At 36.9% G+C, this 22,939-nt stretch overlaps 2 pseudogenes; one reads left to right on the top strand and one right to left on the bottom strand.

Moving 5' to 3' along the window:
* Positions 1-4,604: 4,604 nt before the first annotated feature.
* Positions 4,605-5,058, bottom strand: LOC144316558 (alpha-ketoglutarate dehydrogenase component 4 pseudogene; annotated as a pseudogene).
* A 14,334-nt stretch (positions 5,059-19,392) lies between these two features.
* On the top strand, positions 19,393-20,308 carry LOC144316557 (elongation factor 1-alpha 1 pseudogene; annotated as a pseudogene).
* The last annotated feature ends 2,631 nt before the right edge of the window (positions 20,309-22,939 follow it).

Below are 22,939 nucleotides of genomic sequence, written 5' to 3'. Positions count from 1 at the left end.
CGACGCGGTAGTAAAACTAGATTTGAATAGGCGTCTCCCACGTCTGCACTGAAGAGGACGTGGTGGCTGATGAGCCAGCGTGTGTTGTTGGCTGCCTTTTTTTTTTTTTTTTTCCTTTCTGTTCTGGGTTCCAGGGATCTTTTCCCTTGAGTTTTTTTCAAGCACGAATTTTCACTGTTGATTTGTGAGTGTGACATATGCAGCTCTGACGAAGTTGTCATCGTCTAGTGTTGATGGTGGTTTGTGGATTTTTTAAGATTAGGGACTATGTCTTTTTTTTTTTTTTTCTCACTTAAATTTAAATTTTATTGAAGTATAACATGCATACAGAAAAGAGCACAAAGGTTAAGCATACAGCTTGAGGGAATGCATAAGGATGCACCCTCCTCGTGCACCCAGCACCTCAGTCAGGAAACAGAACGCTAGAACTGCAGAAGCTCATCACTCTTTTATAGTCACTACTTCCTCTTTCTTCTCCCACCAGGGGGACCAAAGTCCTTGCTTCTCCAAATGTACGTTTGCTTTGCATGTGGGAATCATATTTTTATTTAAAAAAAAAACACCTTAATTTAAAAAGTGTTATAAACCTATAGAAGCACATGTTCTTCAGGGAACACACAACACTTTGGTTACAAATTCTGGAGTCCTTGGCTTTTCCTGTAAAAGTTGGAAGATCTCCAATTTTTTAAAAGATTTTATTTATTCATGAGAGACAGACAGAGAAGAGAGAGAGAGAGAGAGAGGCAGGGACACAGGCAGAGGGAGAAGCAGGCTCCACACGGGGGAGCCTGATTTGGGACTCGATCCTGGCTCTCCAGGATCACACCCTGGGCTGAAGGCGGTGCTACACCACTGAGCCACCAGGGCTGCCCCAAGATCTTCAATTTAATTTAGCTTCTTATATTGCAACAATTTCAAACTTAGAGAAAAGTTGCAAGAATAGCGTAATAATTTTTCTCTTGAACTATCTGAGGGGAATTTGCTGGCACTGATGCCCTGTCTACCCTCCATCCCAAATATTTTGGTGTATAGTTCTTTCACACAGGAAATCTTCTACATAATGATAATACAACCATCAAAATCACCAAAATGACATGGATACATTATTGCCACCGAATTTGAAGACAACATTCAAGTTTCGTCAAGTCTAGGATCACATACTGCAGTTAGTTGGTGTGTCTTCTTAGGCTTCTTCAAAGAGTTCCTCACTCTTCCCTTGACTTTCAGAACTTTCACACTTTATAAAATTACTGGGCAGTTATTTTGTGAAGCTGTAAAACTCAATTTGAGTTTATCTGATATTTTTTCATCATTAGATTTAGGTAATGCTTTTTTATTTTAGGCAGAAATATCTCAGAAGGGACGGTCTTCTCAATGCCTCCAATAGGTGGTGCACAATTTTAATTTGTCTTATTTTTTTTTTTTTTAATTTTTATTTATTTATGATAGTCACAGAGAGAGAGAGAGGCAGAGACACAGGCAGAGGGAGAAGCAGGCTCCATGCACCGGGAGCCCGACGTGGGATTCGATCACCGGGTCTCCAGGATCGCGCCCTGGGGCAAAGGCAGGCGCCAAACCGCTGCGCCACCCAGGGATCCCTTAATTTGTCTTATTAAAGGTAATGTTCACTTTGATCACTTGACTAAGAGTATCTGCTAGGTTCCTTTATTGTAAACGTATTCTTTCTCCCCTTTTACTTAGTATCTTGTGGGAGGTGTTTTGAGACCATTTAAATATCCCATTATATATCAAACATTTACCCATTAGTTTTAGCATCCTTTGATTATTCTTTTTTTTTTTCAAGTATAATGAACATACATCTTATATTAGTTTCAGTTGTACAATATAGTGATTCTATAATTCTGTGCTCATCGTGATAACTGTACTCTTAACCCCTTCACCTATTTCACCCATCCTCCTATCCGCCTCCCAAGTCCGGTGAGACTTTTTTGGTTTCTTTTTTTTCCTTTGTTTTATTTCTTAAATTCCACAAATGAATGAAATCACGTGGCATTTGTTTTTCTCCTACTGATTTATTTCATTTAATTTTATATCCTCTAGGTCCATTCATGTTGTTGCAAACGGCAAGATTTCATTCTTTTTATGGCTGAGTAATATTCCATTGTATATAAATAACATATCTTCTTTATCCATTCATCTATGGATGGACAGTTGGGTTGTTTCCATATCTTGACTATTGTAAATAATGATGCAATAAACATAGGGGTACCTATATCTTTTCAAATTGGTGTTTTCATTTTTAGGGGGTAAATACCCGGTAGTGGAATTACTGGCTCATACGGTAATTCTATTTTTAATTTTTTGAGGACCTTCCATACTGTTTTCCACAGTGGCTGCACCAGCTTGCATTTCCACCAACAGTGCAGGAGGGTGCCTTTTCCTCCACGTTCTCACTAATAGTGTTATTACGTTTTTGATTTTAGCCATTCTGACAGGGGTGAGGTGATCTCTCATTATAGTTTTGATCTGCATTTCCCTGATGATAAGTCATGTTGAGCATCTTTTCATGTGTTTGTTGGCTATCTGTATGTCTTCTTTTAAAAAATGTCTATTCATATCCTATGTGCAATCTAGGGATTATTCTTGTCTGAACTAATGTTATTATGATGGTTGCCATATAGTTATTTTCTAATTTAACCTAATCATTCATTCTTTATTATTTGGCATTTTGCTGTAAGGAAAAAAAATTCTCTTCTCCTTATCAATTAGTTAATTAATCAATTAACATCAGTTTGGACTCATGGATACCTGTTTTATTCACTGGTTCTAATCTCTTATCACCATTATTTAAAATGTGTTACCAATTTGTTCCCAATTTGGCAGTGTCTCTAACATTCTTTTGGAACTTCTTTACTTTCTGGAATAAGATATTCTAAGATTGTGTTTTAATTCTCCTGCCATTTCTTCTGAGAGCCCTACTTCCTTTGTTTAGAAATCAAAATGTGGGTGTATGTTTACTCTTATTGGAATGTCAGTGCTCCCAGCTTCTCTCAATGGCTATATTCCACTCAGGCTTTGATAGCTTGTACTAGGTTGTAAGGTCACTCTCCTCATTTGCTCCTGTTCTACCCTTGCCATCTACCCAACCTACAGCAAGATCTTCTCATCACCCTGCTCAGAACCTAATACTCTTCACCAGGCTGCTCTCACTGTCTCTCCACACGGTCATCCCCCTTACCCCATTGCCATGGCCCTCTCCTCCCCAATTCCCCTTCAAGACTCCCACATCCTGGAATTCCACTTATCATGCTCAGCCCCTTTGAATAACTTTTGAATTATACAGGATGACAGGTAGGAAAGCAGAGATTGTCACAGGGCCAACTTCTCCATCAGGCATAGTAGACATAGTACCCAGGGTCCATGATAACTTTAGGGGCCCACAACAATGTTGTAATTTTAATTTCTTCTTCCTTTTTAAAGATTTTATTTATTTATTTGAGAGGGGGCAGATTGAGAGAGAGAGCACAAGTGGGAGGAGAGACAGAAGGAGAGGGAGAAGCAGATTCCCTGCTGAGCGGGGAGCCCAATGTGGGGCTTGATCCTGGGACCCTGAGGTCATGACCTGAGCTGAAGGCAGACGCTTAACTTACTGAGCCACCCAGGTGCCCCATTAATTAAATTTGGAAGAAATAATGAACATAATAATGAACCCAGTTTGAATTATATTTATCTTTATATCAATGCAAAATAAAATGTTAAATTTTTTCAAAGGTATGGAAGAGGATTTATTTAGCTTTGTGAAACTTTACGTTCACAATAGTACATACCCTTGGCATTGTAAGACGCTATTACAGTTTCATAAATTGCCCTAATAAGGTAAATATTTGGGTTGATTTTATGAGGCTTTTGAACATTAAGTTTGAGAAAGTTAGTGGTATCAAAATTTGCACACAAGATGACAAATCAAAACAGTAAATGAAATCAAAGAATAACACTTAACACCCCTAATAACATAGTAAGTTGCAATTTCTAGTCAAACATCTATCTATTCCTGGGTTATATTAATTTCAATCTCTTATTTTCCATTTTATACTCTGGGGTTTTCTTCTGAATATAGGTTATAAATAATCTTTTGTGTTAATTCCCACTTTTAATACCAAAAAGTCACCTGTTTTACCTCGATTATACTTTTATCATTTAGCATAGGATATGCTTTTTAAACTAGTTATGCTCTCATAACTTTGTGAATGAAAAGATGTTAAGAAAGTTAAGAACGAATAATGGAGTCATTCTTTCACCGATCCTCATCCAGTTTCAGGAAAACCACTTCCCAAAAGCAGCAGTTGTGTCTAATAAATTTTACCATGTCTAAACAGAAACTGAAAGAAAAGTGAAATTATGGGAAACCTATTACTAGATATGGTGTGCTTTTATAGCTCAACACTGGTAATACTTGATAATCAAGAGTAATGTATACTTTAATAAGTATATAGCAAGTAGATAGGCTTGTGGATAATATATATATTAGGAGATACAAGTGTCCATCTAAATTTTCTATATTTCATTTTTTAACAGAATATTTATTCATGTTGTTTAATGTATAATGTCTCATGTGCCATTTTGGAAGACATTTATTTTAAAGACTATTTTTTTTGTCTGAAGACAAACAGCAGCCACAGTGTCAGTAATAATTCTGGACCTCCACGTTGGATAAATTCAATTTTTTCTTGAGACACAAGTTCCCTTCTGTTTTTCTGTCCTGAGGTGCTGTTCTTATTATTTCTGCAGTGTCTGGCAGCCCCTGATGCATCAGCCAATCTGGTGATTTACTCCAATCAGAATGCTGTGAAATTGAAGAAGAGTGAGGTGGTAGTCCCATTGATCTCAAAACTTCTGATACATTGGGTTTAGGATTGTCTCTTATGTCAGAGAACCTTTTATTTGTTTATTTTTTAAGTTTATTGAATGATAGACTACAAAGCTCTCAAGGAAGGATGGGATCTGAGAGGGCTGCCCATCAGGGAAACTTATTAATGGAGTATGTGACTTGACTACCTGAATGACCCTTCTGACAGATGCCATCTCACAGCCCATCATGACCCAAATTAATTTTTGTGGAGGAGGGGAAGTATCAAGGCCCCATAGAAAGCTGCAATGAAGCCTTGCTTCTTGGTTAGTTTTGTAGGTCCATTTCCTTGTAGGGTTTCTGGAACATAGTATATGCTTGATAAATGTGAAATAAATGAATGCATAAGTGGCCAAGCATTGGGGCTTATATTTCTTGTTTTTCCCATGGCAGACAAGAATAGAGTAGAAGAAAAATCATATTTTTTGATGGCCTGCTTACCAGGATGGTGTTTGTTTTCCTCCAGTAGTTCAAAGCTATATATTTATCCGTTAATTCAAATATTTACTGATTACCTATAATCCACGTGGCTCTGCTCCTTCTGTGCATCAGTATGGGATTGCAGAATATCTACTTTAGTCTTAGGAGAATAGAGTGTATCTATAAGAACAAAGTCCTGAACTAACCAGCCGGTGTGGGAACATAACTGACTGTACCTCCCTGGGAGAGCACTCTCATTCATGGGGCTTGCAGGTCTGGAATGTGCTGAGGTCATTCTCCAGGTTGAGCAATACACGTCCTCACTCCATGCAGCCTTTTCTGTACCGCTGACATGAGACAACTTCATCTTTTCTCAGTATGAGTCACTGTCAAAAAATATACACATTGTCATAACTGGCTTAATTCCTAGTTCTGTCAGTTGCTTTTTAAGCAATAATTAAATCAAATCTAAGGCTCATGTTGAAAGCTTGGTTTTATTGATGTCATACCATGTGAGATGGATGAGCTATTTGGGGCCAGAATTGTTTACCATCTACCATTTTTCTTATTCCAATTGAACTAACTCAAATGAGTCATAATTCAGAAAGTGGCTAAAGTTAAATTTTCCTCTATGCTATGTAAAGCACTTGACAAACACAATAATAACATAAACATGATTATATAAGGAATGTTCAATGTACTTAAAATAACACTTTCAAGTACACTCAAGTATTTTGGCATAAAATCTTCTATTCAAACCTTTACTATGTTCTAGATCACAGCCAGCTACTCCCTGTTTTTTATGGCCTGTAAAGTAAGAATTTTTAAAAAAACATTTTAAGTGGTTGAAAAAAATAGAAAGAAGAATATTCTATGATATGTGAAGATTATATTAAATTTGAGTTTCAACAGCTGTAAGTGAAGTTTTATGCAACTCAGCTACACTCATGTACTTGTGTATTATCTGTGGCTGCTTTTGAATAATGAAGGGCAGAGTTCAGTTGTGACAGAGATTATATGGCTCCCAAAGCCAGAAATATTTGCCATCTTGCCATCTGAAACTGTACAGAAAAGTTTGCCGTCATGAATGTGAGGTCCTTGAGACGCATCATGAACAAAACAGAGATCCCTGTGTTGGAGGAGGTCATCAAGAGGGCATAACTGCCCGCTGACCTTAGTCCTTCCCTGTCCCATGTACTTTTCTGAGGACCATTATCATGACTGGAGCTGTTTCAAGGACACAACCTTAAAAAAGTAATGTGTTAAAAAAAAAAAAAGTAATGTGTTGTTTTAAAAAAGAAAGTCATGTGTTGTTGAGACCATTTGGACTGTATATGTGACTCAGTCCTGTTAAGGGCCCTATATAAACTTTTAAGATTCTGGCAGATGGGTATGAAGATCTATCTACTCATCATGTTGTCACCCAAGACCAGTCTGTATGTAAGCTCTCATGCTTGTTAAACCTGCCACCTACCAGTCTTGAGTGGCCTCTTTCTTTGTTCTGCTTGCCCTCCTTGCATGGGGGCCAGGTTTGATTCTTACCCAGAGAATTCTCTGGGTTGCAAACCAACACCTTGCCCTCAGAAAACTTATGTTTAACAAAGGGGAAGACAGTAAACCTAAGTACATTGTATTTAATATATTAGAAGGTGATCAAATGTTATGGGAAAAAAAGTAGAGTAGGGTAAAGGGAATGGAGATTTTTGGAGGGGAGGAGGATGTTACAATCCCAAAGGGAGGGTATCCGTGCGTGGCTCAGTGGTTAAGCGCCTGCCTTCCGCCCAGGGCGCGATCCTGGAGTCCCGGGATCGAGTCCCATGTCGGGTTCCCTGCATGGAGCCTACTTTTCCTTCTGCCTGTGTCTCTGCCTCTCTCTCTCTCTCTCTCTCTCTCTGTGTGTCTCATAAATAAATAAATAAATAAATAAATAAATAAATAAATAAATAAAATCTTAAAAAAAAAAAAACTATTTCAAAGAGAGCAATCAGGGTAGAACCTCATTAAAAAGGTGGTACTTGCAACGGGTGAGGAAGTGAGCCGTGTGGGTGTCTGAGGAAAAGCGTTCAAGGCAGATTTTGGCAACTCCTCACAGGGTTGTTGTGTAGATTAAGTGAATAATGTATTTAGCTAAAAATAGTGCCTGGTAAGTGGTAAATTCTCAAAAAATAGTTCTTTTTTAGTACCAGCTGGCTGTAGATGCAACTTTCCTCTTTGCAGTGGGCTGCTGCGCTGACTTTTGGTAGGCAATCACTATAGCAGAGTAAAGCTCTCCTGAATATAGGGGATCTCGATATCCGAGCTTTATCTGTCCCAGGATTAGCTGTCATCCTTGCAGCTTAGCTTTCAGGGACAGAGCTGTCTTGGAGAATTATGGGCTCAGAGGTATCATATTTATGGTCTGCATAGTTATAAAATATGGATTCTAGAGTTTGTCGTGACACACAGGCTAAGGGACTTGCCCCACCATCACACAATTAGTCAGCAGCAAAGCTTCGATAGACATGGGGTCTTTTGCTTCCAAGTCTAGTGCTCTGTCCCTGGTCTGCACTCTGTCCTGCACCAAACCTATTTTTATGCAGCTTATTTCTTCCAGTAAATTCTCAGGTGTCCTTTGTACAGGGACCATGTCTTACTCATTTTGTTTTCCCCTTCAGAATCAGGCACCAAACAAACAAAACCCAAAACCGTTGAAAGAATACTCAGTACTTGAACTTGTTTGGTACCATTTTAAATCTTAACCACTATATGTGTCAGTCTGCCAGAAAATGTCAATGTGGAACTGATTGGGCTTTGTTCCTTGTGTTCGTATAAAGCATGGGGAGGTGAATTGTCCTACAAATCAGGGAATTCTGGGAAAGATCTCAGACATTCACATTTTCAAACTTTTTTTATGTTGCTAAATATTATATGAAGATCCTGGAGCATAAAAATTCATTCATGAGCTTTGATGAGTTCTAAAGGCTAGCAGTAGTGTTTGGCTGCCAGATAAGAGATGGCATTTCCAGGGCAAAAAGTTGGGCAGATTATGCAGAGCAATACTTTATCCTTTATCTTAGTCCAGGGCAGTTCTCAAAGTGTGGTTTATGAACCAGCAGCATCAGCATCACCCAATGCTTGTTAGAATGCAAACTCTTGGGCCTCACCTCAAACTTATTGAATTTGGAATTCTGGGTGTGGAGTCTGAAAATCTATGTTGGAATGACACTCCATGTGATTTTGAGGCATGCTAAAGTTTGAGAGTCCCTGGCCACTTTTTTATCTGTATGGATCTCCGGCCAGGACTCACCCTGCCAAGTGCCTAAGCTACGTATTGGGTGAGCAAAGAGCTTCTTTTATAAAACTTTATGATAACTTTGTGGCAGGAAAATCTCTCTAGGGAAAATTGAGATTATATCACATTTCCAGTTGGTTTAACATATTCCCTCTGACTGATGAAAGTGAGAAACACTTTGTCATGAAGAATAAGCCAGAGCATTGCATAATTAGGTCAGGTGTTGGAATAAAGGAAGCTTTTAAATCTTAAAATTTTAACTCTGACTGGGCTTTGTTTGGATATGCACACCAGCTGGCCCATGACAGGAACAATATGGAATATGGAAGTTCTGCTCTGATTTGGGCAGGTCATTTGAAAAATTCTCTTGCAAAAAAGCAGAAGGCCAATTAATAGTAAGTGGCTTTTCCAGAGTCCTGCAGCAGATCAGCCTGTAGGAAGCACACATATTAATCATTCCAACCTTGCAGGTTTGTAGATGTCGTGTACCTTCGGTAGATGTATGGGAAGAATAACCTAGGAATGCATCTTTGATCTAGGATAAAAGACACTGACAAATCCTCCCCACTCCCACCCCCATATAAAATATCTGAGCACAGGAAATTAAGCTTAGAATTTGAGACAAATAGTTAAAAATATCCTTCTAAAGAAGTCATGGATTATCAAGACAACATTAACAAGGCAAGTGCAAAGGAATAGTCAGAAGATGACAGAGAGCTCTACCTAGCGCAAGCTTTTTATCAGCGACATTATAAGACAAAAATAAGTATGATCTAATCAGGTCTGACAAACAGTTGACCATAAAATATGACATTACCAACATTTTTTGAAAAATGGATTTATTTTTAATAAATCTCTCCTGCCACATTAGGAGGACTTGCCTACACATATAGTATACCTTCAGTGATAAACTAATACTAGCATGAGGCCAGCTTGATTAGCAAGAGCTTTGAAAACAGAAACATAAAACAACCATTTCAGTGATGTCTGCCTCAGGTCAGTATTTTACAACATTTCACCAATCTCACTCATATGTTTTTAGAAGTCATTTTGAAGTTTCTTGCCTGTAATGTCAAAAGATATTACATACCATGGGGGAAAAGCATATGCTTCCTGCTAAAGTAGAAATGTCAAAGGAAAAATGGCATAAAATTAAATTTCATTCTTTCTCAGGAAATACTCCTGGAAAATATGCAAAAATATCATATGAAGAAAGAATTACGTTGACAAATTGTTCCCTTTGGGATGCTTGTGACACAAAAGGATGAAAATGCAGATGTTTTTCACATGTCTCAGCTAATGGTAAGTGCTAGATTTTGTTTCAGTGGTGGAATTAGGGAGGAACCACACTTCTGAATGGATTACTAAGGTAAATAATATACAGATATTCTCAATTGTATATGAGTTATGGAAAACATCGTTCTGTGGGAAAATGCTGTGGTATATAGCTTTTCTGTACATTTAAACTGTCTTCTTTGGGTGGGTTCTCAAGAAATGTTATCCTCAATCCTTTTCTTCTGTCACACTGTCAACCACAGTGCAGAAGAATCTCGGAGCCAAGAAATCAGCATGTGTGCTCTGCTGGAGATTTGGACTCTATCCTGGGAGAGAATGGATCAGATTTGTAATTTTAGACAGTGAGAGGCTGGAGGTGACAAAGGGCCCAGTAGCAGCAAAGTCAGAGGTAGGGGCAGTTGGAAAGCAGGGAAGATGAGTCAGAAGGACAGATGACATCCTGAATTCGGGAGATGATGTACAATGTTGTGTGGTGGTGACAGAGCAGTAATGACTTCCAGGTTTCTGGCAGTGAGTTAGGGAATGGGAATTTGGAATTTGGAATAAATTTTTCGGGAACAGACACAGGAGGCAGGCTGAGCCTTTCTGTGGATGTTAGCTGCTGGACCCCCTTCTTACATTTAGCTCTCACAAGGGGTTCATTATCCAGGTATCCTCCCACATCCAGGTATCCTCCCATATCCGGGTAACCTCCCACATCCAGTTATCCTCCTCCTTCCGTGCTCTGGGCCAGAGAAGTAAGATGGCCTGACTGCTGGAGAGAAACACCAACATTTATGGGCTTATGCTTGCTTTCAATGGTTATAATTTGAGTGAAATTTCTTTAAGCAGATTTAGTGGATTTCATAAATTTTTAAGTGACGTGTGTTTATAGTTAAAAGTTATACAAGGTATAGTTATTAAATATTATATTAAATATAAGAGTTTTCCTCTGAATTTTGCCCAAATTCGTTTCCATCCAAACTGTCTGATTTAGCAATTATAGATGGGCTTTTATTAGATTGCTTGTCTGATCTGAGGAAAGTCTGATTTCTTTGCTTCTTAAAAAAGCTGTAAAAAAAAAAAAAGCTGTAGAATAAGTTTCTTATGAAAGATATTTTTTCTTCCTACTCCAAGAACTTATCTAAATATTTTAGCATATCTCTCAATCAATGTGTATTCAGTGAGAAACAATAAATGAAGAATAGGCTCTTGGGACTTAATAATGAGGCAAATAGAGGCACTTGGGTGGCTCAGTGGTTGAGCATCTGCCTTTGCCTCATGTCGTGATCCTGGGGTCCTGGGATTGAGCCCGCATCAGGCTCCCTACAGGAAGCCTGCTTCTCCCCCTGCCTGTGCCTCTGCCTCTCTCTGTGTCTCTCATGAATAAATAAAATACTAAAAATAATGATAGATATTAATTACTCATTGATGAATGCCAGGCAGCATAATATAATTTATACCTATTATTTCTAATTGTAAAAATAATACTGTAATGCAGACAGTTGCTTCGGAGAGTAGTAATGACGTCTACAAGTTGTTTCCTTTCCCTTTCTGAGTTTCTTTCTAGAAAATGACATAGTGAAACTTGATTGGTTATGCAAGAACAATACTGTGTTTATTAATTTGTTCAAGTTTGGAAATGCCTTAATGTAAAATATTTAATACTTAATCTTATGAGATAAATATTATCTTTATTTGAAAGATGAGAAAATTGAGACCCACAGGGTAAACAAGTTAGCCATGGAGTTGATAATAGAGCCCAGGCCTTCTGACTCCAAAACTGGCTCTTTTTCCACTGTCTTGTGTTTTATGTGCACTAGATAAATAATTTCTTCAGTAATCAGTGCATGGGCATCCTGGTTGCTCAGGATTTATTACTTAAGTTTCCTATGATGACATTTTAGAGGAACATTTAAGGTGTTTGCTACATCCTGTAACCTGTTCTCTAGGATCTGTCAGCATAGGCAAGGACAAAGGAAAAAAAAACCCAAATGAACAGGGGTATAGGTAGAACTCCAGGGGCTTTATGAATCTATCCCATTAGGAAAGTCATGGCTATAATGTCAGCTGTAATGGGTTACAAATATGGAAACCTGTTCTTATTCCCTGGATTGCATGAATCTTTAGTATTGGCTAACATAGGGGATGAAGTGGGAAGAAGAATAGGCATTATATCCTGTGCAACTTGATGCTAGAGTTGCCACCCTTGTTCTGTTTGGCTTAGGAGGAAGAGCTGCCTCAAGATCTCAGGATTTTTTCTACAATGATAGTTCTTATTCTGCAGGGCAGGGCCAGTGAGGGTATATGCCATGATAACATTTACATTTTATTCTTTTAAATTAGAGAAATAATTAAGGATATGTGAACTTCCTGGGGATTGCTGTGAGGTGACGTTGGATTGCATTTATCACCTGATTCCCATACACCCTTGCTCAGATTGGCCTATCTTAAAGTGGTAGTATAGGCCCCAGAAATTAGTGTTAACTCAGGGTTTGTAGCCAACATTTCCCAAAGATTTGGGGAGTACTTTTAGACAAATGGCTATAGGCCCATTTGGGTAAAGTTATGAAATTTCAAGGTCCTGGTGTTAGAACACTTTGGCCTATGTAAAATATTTGTAAAGTCCTGCTTTTATTGTATTTTTGTAATAAAAGTCACTCAAAACCTCTCAATTTTTGTTCTTGGAGGCACCAGGCCCTGCAAACTAGACTTAGACATCTCTGAGTGTTAGGCCACTGATTACTACAAATATTTCATAGTAATTGCTAATCATCCTCATTCTTTTTAGGTTTATTTAAACTGTCTGGCTGAGTCAGTGTGGTATTGGTTAGACTGACATAGTCTGAGGAGAAGGAATTATCAGAAATGTGGGGGAGAGGGAGATAAAACTGTGGATTTCTGTAGTGGTGGGAAGGGAAGGTGATGAATCCAAGTAGGAACAGGGTCATCTGAGAGGTTCAATCTTGGTCTAAGACCCCCCCAAAGAGATTTAAGTAGGTAGGAAGCAGTTATGGGTATATAAGGCTGAGATGATATGGGACACATTGTTTTCTTTTTTTTCTTTCTAAGGAAGATGGGATATGCTAGTGGAAAAGACTTAGATGTGTCAGACATTTTGACAAGTTGGTATATCTTCATTTAGGAAAGGAACCAGAGAGAGAGCCAATCTGGTGTGTGCTATGGAGAGAGGGAGAGAGAAATTTGAAGCTGAAGCTGGAGATGCGTCAACAGAGAGAGGAAAAGGAGCCCATGAGACCAGGTGCTGCATAGAAGGGCTAGAGCAAGAATCCTCTTATGGCTAAACTACCTGGAAGGCTGATAAAATAAGTATTAAATATATTTTTTAAACTATTTATTTATTTATTTATTTATTTACTTATGAGAGAGAGAGAGAGAGGGAGAGAGGGAGAACATGAGCAGGGTGAGTGGCAGAGGGAGAAGCAGACTCCTTGCTGAGGGAGAGCCTGATGTAGGGCCTGACTCCCAGACTCTGGGATCATGACCCAAGCCAAAGGCAGATGCTCAACTGACTGAACCACCCAGACGCCCCTTAACTGTAGATTTTTAACATGTCTGCTGTTTGTGTACTCCTTAGTAAGCAAAGTATGGGGAAGACATGACCAGTTCTATAATTTATAGTTTCTTATAACAGAAGAATGTCTAAATTATGTTGGTAATAATAACATCAGCAAGGAATTCTGCTTTCCATTCTTTTACGAAGTTGAAGAAATGAAGTGAGTTAGGTTTGAGAAGAGAAGTAATTTGGAGGATAAATTTGGTTTTGTCTTTAGGTGACCTAAACTTGAACAATAAACAACAATGAGGACTTCTGTTTCTAACAATATGGCAGACTAGATAGTCTGTTACCTCTTCCAATGCAAAATACTGAAAAGTACTAGACAGATTACAATGGGGATCTTTTTCAGTGCATAGCTGAATTTGTAAGAAAGAAGGGAAAAGTGCACGGCCAAAACTTGAGAATAAAGTGAAAAATTGGAAGGGTTCGTAGGTCTCAATACCAATATGTTTGGTTTTTAATGGCCTCACAAGGATGGGAGACAGGTTTTAAGGCCACTGGAAGTGAAATTGCTGTATGTGTGCATAAAGCAGAGACCTAAATTGGCAGCAACAATGATGAACAAGGTGGACTAGAAGACTACTTTTGGCCAGTCACTGAAAAAAGTGTTTCCTGATGAATGGCAAATATAAGACTATTCTCACATGGTCTAGGGGTTCAAATTTGTATTGTCCACATGTTCTCATAAACATTCAAACCAACAATTTATCATGAAAGTGCATCCTTCGACACCTGGGAGAGGCAAGTGCAACATCTAGAAAAGCATACCCTCAGTCGAGGCCCTTATAAAACAAACTGCAGAATTAATCCTCAGGATCTTCAGATACTGTAGTTATTTAAGTCTTTAAATATGTTCGAGTGAATAAATAAATCAGTGAGGGAATAAAAATCATAATAGAGAAACAAAACCTTACAAATAGAAGATATTAGGTATTTGAAAAAAGAATCAGATAGAACTTCTAGGACAATTATAGTAATTGACATTTGAAATTCCGTGGAAGGATTTTAGTTGCAGATTAGAAGAAGTTCAAGTGAATATCAGTAAGAAATGCAGAAAAAATGGTGAATGCATCAAAGGTAAAGAGGGATTCCTTCTTTGGCTAGATTCATAATCTCTTTGGGTTACATTATAATCATAGTTATGTCTGCTTAGGAGCTTTAATATGCTTGCAAAGAGAAGAAAATGAATTAGCACTCTAATATATTTAGAACTATCTTATTAGCTTAAAGACAAGGCGATGTCAAAAAATTAACAATGGAAATTTTCTGGTAGTCATAAACATGATACAGATTTCTCGTAGCCTGTCATTGTTAAGTGATCCAAAGAAAAGTGGGTGTCCTTGAATGGGTCAGTAATATCTGGAAGAGAAAACACAACATGCTTCCAAGGGCACTCCTAGAAGGAAAGTTGGAAAGTGTGGTGAAATAATAACTTCACTTTTTCTTATTTCAGGATTCCCAATATGCATAGTATATTACCATTTGTAAAAATAAAAATAGTATGTAATACAAAAATATGCATGCAATATGGTACCAGGAAACTGGTAACAGAGGCTGCCTCTCATGAAGGGAACTGTGTGCTCAGAGGGACGGATGCATATGAGAGAGAGACTTATTTCTCACTGTATATCAGTAGTTCTCAAACTTTTTTAGACTTAGCACCCCTTTGGGTGTTAAAAATTAATGCTTAAGTTCCCAAAGAATTTTTGTTTATGTGAGTAATATGTCTATCAATATTTACCGTACTAGACATTAAAATGAATCTCAAAAATACTTATTTAATAATTCACTTAAAAATAACAAGGCGGGGGCGGGGGCGCCTGGGTGGCTCAGTCAGTCAAGCATCCAACACTTGATTTCGGCTCAGATCTTGATTTCAGAGTCATGAGAATGAGCTGGGCTCCATGCTCAGCTCAGTCTGCTTGAGATTCTCTCTCCCTCGCTCTCTGCCCCTCCCCCACTGCACACACACACTCTCTCTCAAATAAATAAATCTTGAAAAAAACCCCAATTGTGTTAACCTATTATGTGTTAACATAAACTATTGTTAAATGAAAATAACTGTATATTCTAAAACAAAATTTAGTGAGAAGAATAGCGTGATTTGCCTTTTATTTTTGCAAATCTTTTTTACCATCTGGCTTAAGAGACATCTGAATTCTTATATTTGCTGCTGTATTCAGTATTCATGACATGACACATCATAGAACATCTGGAGAACACCCCTGTATACTTGAGAGATAATCAGAGTGAGAAAGGCAAGCAACATATTAATATTATTATGAAAGTAGTTTTCATCTCACAGACCTATGAAAAGGATCTCAGGGACCCCGAGAGGTTCCCTGGACTATACTTTCAGAATTGCTTCTGTATAAACTATTTGAATTCTATATCATGCACATGAATCAGGAGTCAAAATACATCCAAACTTACATCCATACAAACATGCATACATGCATATGCATATATAAATGTACACCTTTAAAGAGTCTTTTCTGATCTTTCTGGAAGGTAAAAAGAAAGTAATTGAGGATTTCTGTGAAACAAGTGCATCAAAGTTTTGATATCAATGCTACTATCTCTACTTTAGAAAGGAAAAGTAATATATAGCTAATTATGTTTAGTTTTTTTAAAAAAGATTTTATTTATTTAGAGAGGGCACTTGCATGAACAGGGGGAGGGGCAAAGGGAGAGGATGAGAGAGAATCTTAAACAGACACAGGGCTGAGCATGGAGCCCTACTGGGGGGTCTATCCCATGACCCTAAGATCATGATCCGATTGGAAATCAAGAGTCTGATACTTAGCTAACTGAGCCTCCCAGGTGCCCTGATGTCTAGTATTTATTGGGAGCTTATTATGTACTGTGCAGTGTGCCAAGAATTTTATGTGCCTTACCTAATTTAATCTTTTCCTGAGTCACATGAAAAAGGTACTATTGTTTTCTTCACTTTACTGAGATGAAACTGAGACTCAGAGGAGTTCAGCCACGTATCCAAGATCATGCAGTCATTAGAATTTTGCTATGTCCAACTCCAAAGCATATCACTCCCAAAAACTGGAAGATAAATGGTTGTCTTTTCTCTCTATTCAATTTTTAAAATTGTGGTAAAATACACGTAAAATAAAATTTACCGCCTTAACCCTTTTTAAGTGTACCATTTAGTAGTATTAAAAACATTCATGTTGTTGTGCAGCTATCACCATTATCCATTTCCATAATTCTTTTCATCTTGTAAAACTGAAACTCTATGCCCATTAAAAAATAACTGTTCTTTCCATCCCTCCTTCAGTCCCTGGTAACCACCCTTCTACTTTGTCTATTATTTTGACTACTCTAAGTATCTCATATAAGTGGAATTATGTAGTACTAGGTTTTTCCACATAATAAAATGTCTTCAAGATTCATCCATGTTGTAGACTATATCAGAATTTCTTCCTTTTAAAAGCTGAATAATAATATGTTATAAGTATATACTACATTTTATCACTTCATACACGGATAGGCACTTTGGTTGCTCTCACAACTTAGGTATGGTCAATAATGCTGCTGTGAACATACGTGTACAAATATCTCTTTGAGAACCTGCCTTCAAAATTTTTGAGTGAAACCTGAATAAAGCCTTTAGTTAATATTATTGTACTCATGTTCTTAATTTTAACAAATGGACCATAGATATATTAATAGTGGGGCAAGAAATTTCCCTGGGTGAAGAGAACTCTGTTTACTCTTGCAACTTTTCTGTAAATTACGAATTACTATAAAATAAAGATTTCTTTAAATAGTGAATTACAAGCTTTTAATACTTGGTCAGTGATAAATATACCTTTAGGAAGATTCTTCTCATATGTAATCTTTTTCTATTTCAGTATGAGTACATATAGCTAATTTTGTCTATTTCCTCTTAGTCATTAGGAACGTCTGCTCTTTAATTACCAAAAAATGTTCTTTCATGACTTAAATTTTGAGAATTACAAAAGCTTTTCACAAATATTTGCATTTTAAGCAATTCATATTATTTAAACAACCCAAAATTATGGTTCAATTTTAATCTCTGTATAAGCTATTTGGTCATATTCTCTGCCAGTATTGTCTCAAAGTCACATAGGCAAAGCAACCTGACAATCATTATGATTGGCTTTATTTTTTAACTTTATTGAGATATAATTGACATAGAGCATTATGTTGATTTGATACACTTATGTTTTGCAAAATGATTACCACCCTTGTGTTAGCTAATACTTCCATCACATCATCTAATGACCATTCTTTTTGTAATGAGAACATTTAAGATTTACTCTCCTAATGACTTTCAAGTGTATAAGACAGTATAATTAGCTATAATCCCCATGCTATATGTTAGATCCTCAGAACTTATCATCTTATAACTGAAAGTTGTTCCCTTTGACCACATCTCCCTGTTTTCCCCACCCGTACCGCCTAGTAATCACCATCCTATTCTGTTTCTAAGTTCAATGTTTTTATATTTATTTATTTTATTTTTTAATTTTTTAAATGATTTTATTTATTTGAGAGAGTGAGCAAGAGAGAAAGAGCACAAGCAGGGGTGGGGGAGGGGCAGAGGGAAAGCAAGCAGCAGACTCTCCTGCTGAGCAGGGAGCCCCCCACTCCAGGCTCAATCCCCAAACCCTGAGATCATGACCTGGGCAGAAGGCAGATGCTTAACTGACTGAGCCACCCAGGGACCCTGAGTTTGATGTTTTTAGATTCCACATATAAATGAGATCCTACAGTATTTATCTTTCTTTAAATTATTTCACATAGCATGACACCCTGAAATTCTATACATGTTGTTACAAATGGCAGGATTTTCTTCTTCTTTTTTTTTTTTTAAGTGGCTGAATAGTATTCCATTGTATATATACCTCATTTTCTTCATCCATTCACCCACTGATGAACACTTAGGTTGTTTTCATGTCTTGGCTATTGTGAATATTGCAGCAAAGAACATGGGAGTGCAGATATTTTTTGAGTTAGTATTTTCATTTCTTTCACATAAATTCTCAGAAGTGGGATTTCTGGATCATATGGGAATTTTATTTTTAATTTTTTTGAGGAATCTCCATACTATTTTCCATAGTGGCTGCATTAATTCACATTTCCTCAAATAGTGCATAAATATTCCATGTTCTCATCAATACTTGTTATCTCTTGTCTTTTTAAATGATGGCCGTCTAAATGTGTATGGAGTCACAAGACTCCAATTAACCAAAGCAATTCTGAGAAAAAAAAAAACACACAAAGCTAAAGCTATTACACTTCCAGTTTCAAACTGTACTACAAAGTCATAGTAATCGAAACAGTATGGTATTGGCACAAAAGCAGGCATGTAGGTTCTATTCAGTGGAACAAAATGGAGAGCCCAGAAATAAACCCACACATATATGGTCAATTTACAACAAAGGAGCCAAGAATATGCAATGGAGAAAGAACAGTTTCTTTAATAAATGGTACCGGGAAACTCGATAACCATACACAGAAGAATGAAATCAGATTCTAATAACACCCACAAAAATTAACTCAAAATGGGCTAAAAGCTTAAGTATAACCTGAAATGATAAACTCTTAGAAGAAAATATAAAAATCTCTTTGACACTGACCTTGGCAACATTTTCTTTCTTTGACATCAAAAGCACAAACAAACACAAAGTAAATGAGTGGGACTACATCAAACCAAAAACCTTCTGCATAGCAAAAGAAACAATCAGCAAAATGAAAAGGCAACCTATAGAATAGTAGAAAATATTTGCATATCATGTATATGATAAGCAGTTACTATTCAAAAACTATGAAGAACTCTACAACTCAAAAGAAAAAAAGAACAATTTAAAAATGGGCAGAATAACTTACTAGATATTTCTTCAAAGAAGACCTACAAATTGCCAACAGATATATGACAAAATGCTCAACATCACTAACCACCAGGAAAATGCAAATCAAAATCACAAGGAGAAACAATTAATTGTTGGTGTTAACAAAATGGATTCCAATAAACCATGCTAGAGCCAGAAGAGAAATAAGGAACTCGTTAAGGAAGTCAGCACCTACATTAAGAAAATTGGCTACAACTCTGACACAGTAGCATTTGTGCCAATTTTTTATTGGAATGGTTACAACATGCTGGAGCCAAGTGCTAACACGCTTTGGTTCAAGGGATGGAAAGTCACCTGTAAAGATGGTAATGCCAATGGAACCATGTCCTGGAAGTTCTGGATTGCATTCTGCTAACAACTTGCCCAGTTGACAAGCCCTTGCATTTGCCCCTCCAAGATGTCTACAAAAGTGGTGGTGTTGGTACTGTCCTTATGGGCTGAGCACAGACTGGTGTTCTAAAATCTGGCATGGTGGTCACCTTTGCTCCAGTTAATGTTGCATCTGAAATAAAGTTTGTTGAAATGCATCATGAAACTTTGAATGAGGTTTCCTGGGAACAATGCAGACTTCAATGTCAAGTATGTATATGTCAAAGATGTTTGTTATGCAATGTGGCTGGTGACAGCAAAAATGACCTACCAATACAAGTGGCTGGCTTCATGGCTCAAGTGATTATCTTGATTGTCCTGAACCATCTAGGCCAAATCAGTGCTGGACATGCAGCTGTGCCAGATTGTCACACATCTCACATTGCTTGCAAGTTTGATGAGCTGATGAAGAAGATTGATCCTGGTTCTGGAAAAAAGTTGGAAGATGTCTCCAAGTTCTTGAAATCTGGTGATGCTGCCATCATTGACATAGCTCCTGGCAAACCTATCTGTATTGAGAGCTATTTTGCTGTTTGTGATATGAGACAGTTGCTATGGGTGTCATCAATGCAGTGGACAAGAAGGCAGGGGGAGCTGGCATGGTCACCAGGTCTGAAAGTTTAGAAGGCTAAATAAATATTATCCCCAATACCTGCCACCCCAGTCTTAATCAGTCTTAATCAGTGGTGGAAGAACAGTCTCAGAACTCTTTGTGTCAACTGGCCATTTAAGTTTAATAGTAAAATTATGGTTAATGATAATAATGCATCATGAAACCTTCAGAAGGAAAAGAGAATGTTTTGTGGACCTCTGTGTGTGTGTGTGTGTGTGTGTGTGTGTGTGTGAGTTTTAAGTTATTAGTTTTTAAAATCAGTACTTTATAATAGAAACAACTTGACCAAAAATCTGTCACAGAATTTGAGACTCATTAAAACAGAAGCTTAAGGGGAAAAAAAATCACAGTGAGGTATCCTTTCATACCTATTATAGTGGCATGACAAAAGATAACAAGTGTTGGTCTTGGTGCTTGACTTTTTTTTTCAATTTGACACCAAAAGCAAAAGCAACAGAACCAAAAACAAACAAGTGGGACTATATCAAATTAAAAGGCAACCATTAACAAATTAAAGGTAACCATTAACAAAATGAAAAGGCAATCTACCTAATGGGAGAAAATATTTGCAAATCATATATCTAATAAGGAATTAATATCCAAAATATATAAAGAAATAATACAACTCAGTAGAGTTGTTGGGTAGATGATCTGAATAGACATTTTTCTAAGGAAGACATATAGGTGGCCAAGAGGTACATGAGCAGGTGCTCAACATCATGAATAATTAGGAAAATGCAAGTCAAAATCACAATGAGATATCACCTCACATCTGTTAAAATCGCCATTACCAAAAAAGATAGGAAATGACAAGTGTTGGTGAGGTTGTGGAGAAAAAGGAACCCTTTGCACTGTTGGTGGAAATGTAAATTGGTTCAGCCGCTGTAGAAAAAAGTATGGAAGCTCCTCAAAAAATTGAAAATAGAATTACCATATAATCCAGTTATTCCACTTTAGGGTATTTTTTCAAAGGAAACAAAACCAGTTATTCGAAAATATCTGAACCTCCACGTTCATTGCGGCATTATGTACAATAGCTAAGACATGGAAGTACCCTAAGTGTCCATTGATGGATGAATAAAGAAAATGTAATATATATAATATAATATTATATACATACACACACAATGGAATAGTAAAGCCATATTCCATAAAAAACGATAAAAAAGAATGAAATCCTGCCACTTACAATAACATAAATGGACCTTGACAGTGTTATGCCAGGTAAGATAAGTCAGACAAAGACAAATACCATATAATCTTACTTATATATAGAATAAGAAACCTCTCTGAGCTCATAAATACAGAGAACAGATTGATGGTTGCCAGAGATAAAACAATTGCAGTTTGGGTGAAATGAGTGAAGGTGGTCAAAAGGTACAAACTTCCAGTTATAAAATGAATAAGTCCTGGGACATAATGTATGGCATGGTGACTATAGTTAATAATTCTGTGTTGTATGGAAGTTGCTGAAGGAATAGATCTTAAAAATTCTTATGAAAAGAAAGTCAATCAGAGAAAGACAAATATTATATGATTTTACTCATATGTGGAATTTAAGAAAAACAAAGAGCAAAGGGAAAGAGAAGGCAACCAAGAAACAGACTCTTAACTACAGAGAACAAACTGATGATACCAGAGGGGAGGCGGGTGGGGGGATGAGTGAAATTGATGGGAGGAATTGAAGGAGTGCACTTTTTGTGATGAGCACGGGGTGTTATATGGAAGTGTTGATTTACCATATTGTACACCTGTAACCAATATTACAATTATGTTAACTAAATGGAATTTAAATAAAAACTTTAAAAAAGTTCTCATCACACACAAAAAATTAACTACATGTGGTAATAGTTATTGACTACAGTTATTGTGATCATTTGGCAATGTACATCAAATTATTATGTTGTACACCTGAAACAAACATAATGTTGTATGTCAATTTTATCTCAATTAAAAAATAAAACAAAGAAAATCCTAAATAAAAAGAGTAACCAATTAGGCAATGTGGGAGAATACACTAAGAAGGTGTAGGAAAAAAGTATTATAGCCATGTCCTAAGAAACGAAAAGTTTATTTCTGGATTATGTGATTGCATCTGTCAGCATTTTTAAACTTATTTTTTCTGTGATTTTCTTTTCCAAAATAAATATTCACTCTTTATCTGATTTTATATTCATATTTTTGTATTCTTTTTTTTTTTTTTCCTTAAAAGAGGTCTCCCTTATGTAAGCTTTGGGGTCTGCATAACCTGGCACTAGCCTGCTTATCTGATGTGATAAAAAGATCCCTTTGAAAAGTAAAGTGTGGGTAGTGACCAATGCTTCCATTTCCCTATAATTGTAGGAGAACAAAGAACACTTTATGCCCTTTCATTGTACTTTAAAGTGATATAATTAGTTTGATTATAATGCAGTCCTGATTGATACCAACATAAAAGTAACATGGTGTTTAACTTCTCTAAAATATCTTTATTGATTTCTAAAATTAGAAAAAAGTAACTCAAACTATTTAAAAGATTCAGATAATATAGTGGTAATACGCAAAAATAAACAAATAAAAGCTCCTCTTCCCCCCATCCCGGTCCCCTAGAGTTAACTGCTGTTTATTGTTTGGTGAGAGTTTCTTTTCACAGTTTTTCCATGTATGTATA

The sequence above is a fragment of the Canis aureus genome, chromosome 6 (assembly GCF_053574225.1).
Source record: "Canis aureus isolate CA01 chromosome 6, VMU_Caureus_v.1.0, whole genome shotgun sequence".
Lineage (NCBI taxonomy): Eukaryota > Metazoa > Chordata > Mammalia > Carnivora > Canidae > Canis > Canis aureus.
The sequence above is the reverse complement of the archived record's forward strand: the minus strand, read 5'-3'. Positions and strand labels throughout refer to the sequence as shown.